The 8,000-nt window shown below is 52.2% G+C and overlaps 1 long non-coding RNA gene across 1 annotated transcript; it reads right to left on the minus strand.

The window, feature by feature from the left end:
- Positions 1 to 1,199: 1,199 nt before the first annotated feature.
- LOC121105531 lies at positions 1,200 to 7,578 on the minus strand. The gene is made up of 3 exons (XR_005838097.1): positions 7,116 to 7,578; positions 6,187 to 6,282; positions 1,200 to 3,580 (listed from the first exon to the last, which is right to left on the minus strand). It is a non-coding gene; the product is annotated as an uncharacterized LOC121105531 (long non-coding RNA).
- Between the last annotated feature and the right edge of the window lie 422 nt (positions 7,579 to 8,000).

Here is an 8,000-nt window from a genome sequence, read left to right on the forward strand (position 1 = left end):
CTGGCTGGGGCAGGGAGGGGCGGAGGATGACTCCGGCAAGAAGCACCTGTCCCTTGCCACTGCCTCGACTCCCCCCTGCCTTGCTGTGCTGGTTTGTGGGGGCTGCGGTAACAGCATCACAACCTGTGATAGAGCCCGGCTCACAGTTTGGAGACTAGAAGCTGGCGAGTGGTCTGGGTGGAGGCACGGTTGGTTTTTTCCGAGGACGTGAGGAAGACTCAGCCCCCTGCCTCTCTCTCTCTCTCTCTCTCTCTCTCTCTCTCAGCCTCTGGCTGTTTGCTGGCCATCTCTGGCAATCTTCTCTGGAGGTTTTGCTGGCGTTCTTCAGATAGTGGACTCATCACCCCAATCTCTGCTTTCGTTGTCACGTGGCGTCCTCCCTGTGTGCGTGCCTGTGTCCAGCCCCGTCATTGGATTAGGAGTCCAACCAACTCCAGTAAGACCTCATCTTAACTAGCTGCACCTGTCATGACCTTATTTCCAAAGAAGGTCAGATTCTGAACTATTCCAGGTCAGGACCTTGACAGGAATTTGGGGGTGACACAATCTAGCTTATCACCGCAGAGACGCAGGCAGCCCAAAGGTTCACGTGACGGAGGCCTAAAAGGGGGCAGGAACAGCTCTAAACCTGGGAGTGGGTCACCCCTCCTCTCCAGTCCACCCAAAGCAACTCAAACCCAAGCCAAGAAATGAAAAAGAGACCACGTCTGCACCACATCCCCAATCCCCCAATCCACCTGAATTTCCTTTTAACCCCTCCAGCCCTGTTGGATCTGTCCCAGATCCCCATTGCCAATTTTAAACCTTGCTCTTATTCAACTGATGGGCTGGTTATGGGACAGATGCACCTTCTCGTCTGAGATCGAGAAACAGAACTAAAGGCCCTTTTATGGATGTGCCGTTTCATTATTCAAATCCGATGCCCAAGAATAGCTGGAAGAGACTGGGCGAACTAGCCGTTTAGTGAAGGGTTAAAAATAGCAAATAGCATTTGGAACAGCCACACTGAAAGTAAGTCAGCTGAAGACACAGAGAACAAATTGTCTTTTGTGCCCTGCTTGCCTCTTTGTCTCTTTCCCCATTTCCAGGGTGTAGGAGAGACGCCCGCCATCCTAATGCAGGCTTTCTCAGCCTGGGCACTGTGACGTTCTTTGATGAGGGGCTGTCCTCTGTGTCGTGGGACACTTCGCAGCATCCCAGGTCTCTTCCCATGAGATGCCAGTGGTGTCCCCAGACAGCTGAATATCCTCTGAAGGGAGAAATTATCCCCAGTTAAGAACCACTGTCTTAAAATATGCAAAAGCACTTTGTAACTCTGAAATGCTATGCAGTGTGTGGAAATATTTCATTTATTACTTCCAACAGCTGAGTGGCTCGTTATTCTTCCCAATTTCTAGATGGGGAAATAGGGCCAGTTGTTTGATGACCTGCTTCGGGTCGCACTGCAGATGTGTCACGGCCCGGCGTGCTCTAGGTGACACTGTAATCACCCAAGCTTCTCTTCTAAGAGGTTTCAGTCATTCTCTCCTATGGGAAAGGGTGTTGTCCGCAAGTCAGCATCAGAGGATGTCTCTGGGGGTTCCCCATGTTCATCCCTGGGCTTGCTGGGACCTGGAGCCCCCGCTGGCTGCCTTGCAGATGCTGCTAGCATGGGTCTCACACGGCTCCTGGACAATCAGGCCGGCTCACGAGCTCGTGAAGGATGCATGCACCCCCTTTATTTCGGGTCCCGCAGGGGCACGCACAGCTACTGAGGACAGACGCCCTCATTTAAATGGCGTTCCATGCAGGGTGTGAATGAGATACCCCTCCCTCCCGTCTCTGCTGTGGTCACAGGGGCCGAGCTTACTCAGCCTGCTGATTGTGGGAAGCTTAGTTCATCTCATTAAATGAAGCCAGTCCTCTCCTTTCTCCATCAAGGAATGGTTTTAATGGCCCAACAAAGGGTTCAGCCCAGTGCACCACGGATTTGAGAGAATGTCCCACGTTGGGTTAACCGACCTCTCCCGCTAGGAGAGCGGGTGCCATCTGCCCATTTATTGACAGCCTTGTCAGCGAAAATCTGGAGTCTGAGGGTTGGCAGGCAGCCAACTTGCCTTCCACTGTCTCTCCAGCGTCTCGGTAACAGATGTTGTGCCTCATGCCTGGAGCTGCTGTTGGCAAATTGCTGCATGCTCGTGTTATTTATCGGGGCTGGAGGGAGGGCAGGAAGGGAGACATGTTTTCCAGGAAGGAATTTGTATCCCTTTCCAGGTTCTCTTTTTGCAGACTCCCCTCCCCCCCAAAAAAAATCACTTGAAACTGACTTTTTAAAGGTGAAACAATCAGCTTCTTGTGCAATTAAAAAAAAAATTTATTCCAAACCCTGTAACTATTGGAGGTGCCAAATCCCGAGTCCTGTAAGTTACCCACGCGGGACCCCACTCCGGCCCCCTAACAATGCCCCTGCCCTTAGAACATGCATTTCAGTTACAGCGTTGCAAAAAAAGGGACGGAGTCGGGAGGATCTTTCCCGAATAATACCGGACTCATCAATCATTCTTATCTCTCTCATCAGGGGAAATCGATCAGGGTGATGTTTACTGAATGAGTCGAGAGTCAAGCGTGACTCCTTGAGGAGTGGCTTGGGGCGTCCTTGATAGAAGACATTTTCCTGGCAGCACCTTTCCTTTTCAAGGAGGAAACAGGAGGAACGGGATTAAGAAATGGATTGCCGCATCTCTGTGGCGCTTTGTTCCCTGGTCCTGAGCGGGCGTTCCAAGTTGGACACTCCCAGGTGGAGAGTCTTTTTCCCCTGAAGTGTGATTCTCTCAACCACGGGTTCACATGGGCTCTGTGTGTTCATCCAGCCATAACAAAGGGAGTCTTGAATCAGGAGAGAAAAATAGTGCAGTGGGATTTATACCCCACTGGCATCCCTGTGGGATGAGGGAGAGAGGGTCACTGACCTGGGGAGGTGGAGGGGGGGCGGGGAAGCAGGTGGCCTGGCGGGGGCTTCTGCAGCTCCCTGAGCCACATCGAAGGTGTTTCTCTGCCGATTACTCCTCACTGCTGTGCACACTGAAAAGGCAGAGCTCCTGACGAGGAGGAATTGGGGAAATTGCCAGGAAAAAGCCCAGGGACTGAGAACAGGTTGGCCCCTGGGAGACCCAGAGGCTCATGGCACTCCTGGATGTCTGTAGCAAGCCGCAAAACCGTGGGAGCTGCTCTCTTGTGTCTGGCGGCCCCTCTGCTTCTCTAAGACAAATTTCACTGTCTTCCAATGAGCAGGTCTCAAGCATCAATAAGAAAGGGAAAGCCTGATGCGAGTGAATGGGAAAGCACACGGGACGGTAAGCCCAGACCCACCCGGAAAACACATGATTTACGTGTTTGGCCCCAACACGGAAGCAGGAGCATTCAGATTGTGCTTTGCTGCAGAAACATGGGTTTCAGATGCATTTTCTTACCCACTGGAAGGCTTTCTTCCTTGCTGATGTCCAGGCCGGCCTGTGCCTTCTGGAACTTGCTGCGGGTTAGGACAATGGCTTGGTTACCTGGGACAGTGACGGGAGACCAGACGCTCGGCAGCACAGGTGACCTGGAGAAGGCCAGGTTCAGAGAGGCGACCTTCAGATCAGAGATGGCTCACATCACAGCTGGGGCACCCCTTTACTTGACAGATAAGACCTGGTTTCTGGGCCAAAAGGACTCCAAGACAACGTTGCCCTGTGCACACCCCCAACGTGGGGCGTCTGGGGCACCACTGAGGGCGAGGCCACAGGGAGATGAACCAAGGCTGTCATTGATGCTCAGGGCTCTGGTGGCACGGGATGGGGGGCCGTCTCCGTAGAGCAGGGATGGGCATCTTTGCCGCAAAGGAGTCAGCCTCCCCTATTGCACCGTTTTAAGCTGCCTGTCAAATACCCCTGTTCCGAGTTCACGGTGAAGCATCACGGGACGCATTTGCCATTTGCGGGAAATAGCGGCTGGCTGGGCTGAGAACCGGGCTCGCGTGGCCTTGCCTGTCCTTCCTCCGTGAGTTTGGGGGAAGGGCTTTCGGGACAGCAGGTGAACTGGGGACCAGGCCTGGATCTCGCCCTTCGCTGGGCCTCCCAGGAGGCTGAGCTTTGTGGTTTCCCTCCCTGACTGCGGCCTCTGCCTCCACTCCCTCGGCCCCCTGCAGCAGGTGGGCACCCGGCCCTCTCCTCCTGGGCCCTGGCTGCTGCTGGGCGTGGGGCCCCAGGCGCGACTCACCAGCAGCTCATTCTTTACTCAGCCCCCCAGCGCTCGTCTTTCTGCACCTTCATACCTGCTCTGAGAAGCCGGAGTTGCCCAGCAGGCAGCCAGTGCCCCCCAACCCCCCCCCGCTCCCATTTCTTGCTCCACCAGCCAGGGCAGGAAGGACTGGGGACCCTCCCTGCAGAGACACATCCCACACATGCGCACATCCCACACATGCGCCAAACCAACAACCTCCCAGGGCCCAACACTGAAAGTTAATGAGGGAAAGACTCTAGGTGCTGGTTGACATGGAGCCAGGGGACGGTGAGGATCGCCCCACTTGGAAAGGGCGCCACTGCTCAGGCCCCGTGTGCCAATGTCACATCTTCCAAGTTTTCAAGAAATGCCACACATTCTAATTTTTGTACAAAATCTTTGGAATTTCCATATACTGGTAACAAAGCCCAAGTTTCTTAAGCACTAATCGAGCCACCTCTGCGGGGCATGTGAGGCCCAGGGACTGTCCGTGTGTGATTTCCGCCCCAACGTGTGAGGATAAAGCTATAAACGAACCCCCTTTGGGGCCGTTTGGGGTCGGGGGGCTGTGTGCAGTGGTTCTGCTTGGCGAACTTCTTCTCGAGGGTTCTGAGCTCCTCTGGGGGCCCCGTTTTGGTTTGTGCTCTTGGGGGATAGCTGACGTCTTTCAGTGCAGCACCACCAGAAGGAAACCAAACTGGGAATGAAGAGACTGTTCTAGGCCCCACCTTGCCTGGGGTTTAATATCGGATCTAAGTGTATTTGTTTTCTCTGCTGTGTAACGAATTACCATCAACTTCGAGGCTTAAAGCAAAGCAGATTTGTTGTAGGACAGCCTGGGGTCAGCAGCTGGCACGGGTTACGTGGGTCCACAGCTCAGGGTCTCCACAGCACTTGGCTGGGGCTGCACATGCTCATTCAAGGCTCGGGGTCCTCTTCCAAGCTCACGCAGATGGTTGGCAAGGTTCATCTCCTGGTGGTTGTAGGACGGAGGTCCTCAGCTCCTTTGAGAAAGTTCTCTGGCATGTGGCCCTGTCTGTGACATGGCAGTGTTTCTTCAAGGCCGATTAGAGAACCTCTCTTGCTTTGAAACTCCAATTTCATTTAGGACTCATCTGATTAGGTCAGGCCCACACAGAGACATCTCCCTTTTATTTAACTCAAAATCGACTGATTAGAGACCTTCATGACATCTAAGAAATTCCTTTCCCTTTGTCCCCACATAACACAGCCTAACCAGAAAGGTGAAATCCGTCACGTGAGCAGTCCCACCCACACTCAGAGGAGAGGATTAAACAGTCATACACACCAGGGGACAGGAATCTGGGGGACTGTGTCAGAATTCTGCCTACCACAGTCAGAAAAACTCCTTTTCTCTGAGATATTTAATTATTCATTAAACTAAAAGTAGGCTGGATGACTTTTTACATCAGCTTTTTAGATCTAAGATGTGACAATGTGACCTCAAGAGCACATTGGACTATGGTAATTCTCCTATGTTCCATCAGAAGAACCACAGAGACCGACTGGGGTTCGCCAGGTGACTCTGAAACAAAGCTGACGTTTCACTCGACAACTGATTTGCTCGGTTCTTGGACAGAGGAGATTTAAGGCACGTAAAGGTTCACGAATACCCAGGCATTAGAGCATTCTCCTCGGTCGTATTGATCAGATCATTAAGGTTTGATTTCGCATGAACAGAGATCTAGCTGGATCATAAGCTTGATTGCTTCTGGGTCAGTACTGGTGTAACGGCAGTGAAAGCCTCCCATGAGAAAGTTGGGTCACCATCCTGAAAACTCAGGTCCCTTCTTGGGCCTCTCACCCTCCTGGAGGAAGGGGTGAAGCCCGCAGCACCAGGAGAATCACCTTTCCTAGCCCTGCGTTTTCCTGTGCGGTCTCCCTGCCCTTCCCATCTCTCCGGTTACTCAGGGGGGAGATGCGCACCTCCACTCTGGCGAGAGCTGGTCTCCCGTCTGTTTGCAAGATCTGCAGACCACGGGAACACCCAGGCAGGGGGCTGGCAATCAGTGCTGTCTGCCTCTAGAGAAAAGAGAACGCACCAATGTTGGCATCCTCAGAATGATGGGCTCACGTGAGCTGACGAACGATTGATTTACCAGCAGCCACATTTCTCCATGCCAACCCCAGAAGCTCATCTCTCAAGAATCAAGCAAATCTGGGGCTGCTGTTCTCTGCTGTTCAACAGCAAAGGAGGGCAAAGCCTTTGCTGAAATCCTCAGCCAGTTGGGGGGTGGTGGGGTGGGCATGGACCTCTCCATACTTCTATTTCTAAAAGAAAGGCCTAGAGATTCAGGGAAAGCCCTTCTCTCTAAAATCTGCAGGCTGGTATGAAGACCTTTCGTGCCAAAAAGAAAAGTTTGGGAATCTTCTAGAAGGGCTTGCTAACTACATAAGGAAAAACACCCTTTTGGGAGTTTAAGAAAATATAGGGTTGTTATTGTATCTTTCCCTCCACTCTATTTGCTGTGGCCCCTCCTGACTCTGTTGGGAATTACATGTGGTCTGTACAGGTCAAGTTACCCGATGGGCTCTTTCATGTTGATCAGGAAAATATTCCAGATTAAAACAAACAAAGCTGAAAAAAAACAAAAAATCAACAAGTACAGTAACAAAACCCTGTCTCTCCTCCCAAACTCTCATCCCATCTTCTGTCCGGAGGGGCCCTTAGACCAAGCCCCGTGATTGGGGCTGGCAGCAAATCTTTGCCAAGATGTTTTTGACATCGACGAAATCAGAGGGTATGAATTAGGGGCCTGAATCTTCTCCAGCCACAAGTTAATTAACAGTTTCGCTACGTTCTCTATAATTATAAAATTTGCCTAAGTCTCAAAAGTTTAAGTTTATAAAGATACCTTTAATCAGTTTGGTGCATTAGCCTGTAGCAGAGAGCAGCTCTCCTCCGATGGACGGAGCACTGGACAAGCTGGCGGAATGCTCTGCTTCCCTCCCGGTTTCCTCGGAAGCTGATGCTGTGTGCAGGGTGATGCTGGAGGCTCCGGCCAGAATGATTCCTGACCTCATTTCCAGTATGTTAAAGAAAGGGAGTTGGATTTGACTGTCCCTTTTCCAGCTCTGCTCCCTAGGATCTTAGGCTTCGACAGAGATGATCGGAGGCCCCCAGGTGGGGAAGGGGGAGAGGAGGAAATGGCCAGGTCTTCGTCCATGCGGTCTGCCGTAACAACACACCACATGCTGGCTGGCTTGTAAGCCACAGAAATTTCCTCCTCACAGTCCTGGAAACCAGATGTCCAGGATCAGGGTGCCGGACCCTTGGGCAAGAGCCCTCTCCTGGCTCACAGACGTCTAGTAGTAGCCTCACACGGTGGGAGGGGCAAGGGAGCTCTTTTATAAGGACATAATCCCATCACGAGGGCTCCATCCTCATGATCTAAGCACCCCCAAGGGCCCTCCCCCTAACACCATCACTTTGGGGGTTAGGTTTCAACATATGAATTTTAGGAGACCACATACATTCAGACCACAGCAGGCAGATAGTCAAGTTTAGCCAATGCTCTGCACTTCTTTCCATAGGAAGAGTTGCATTGACGTTGGGTGTGGCTCTATGATTCGCTTTGTCCAGTGGGATTTGTGTGGCAGCGACTGTGCCAATTGCCAGTCATGGGCAGAGCCTTTGAGAGGTATCTCATGTTTCTCTTTGGGCCTCTCATGCCCCCGCTCTCTGCCACGAAGACAGTACGTCCCAGGTAGGAGATGCTCCTTCACTCTGGTCCGACGGT

Source organism: Ursus maritimus, unplaced genomic scaffold (genome assembly GCF_017311325.1).
Source record: "Ursus maritimus isolate PB19 unplaced genomic scaffold, ASM1731132v1 scaffold_27, whole genome shotgun sequence".
Lineage (NCBI taxonomy): Eukaryota > Metazoa > Chordata > Mammalia > Carnivora > Ursidae > Ursus > Ursus maritimus.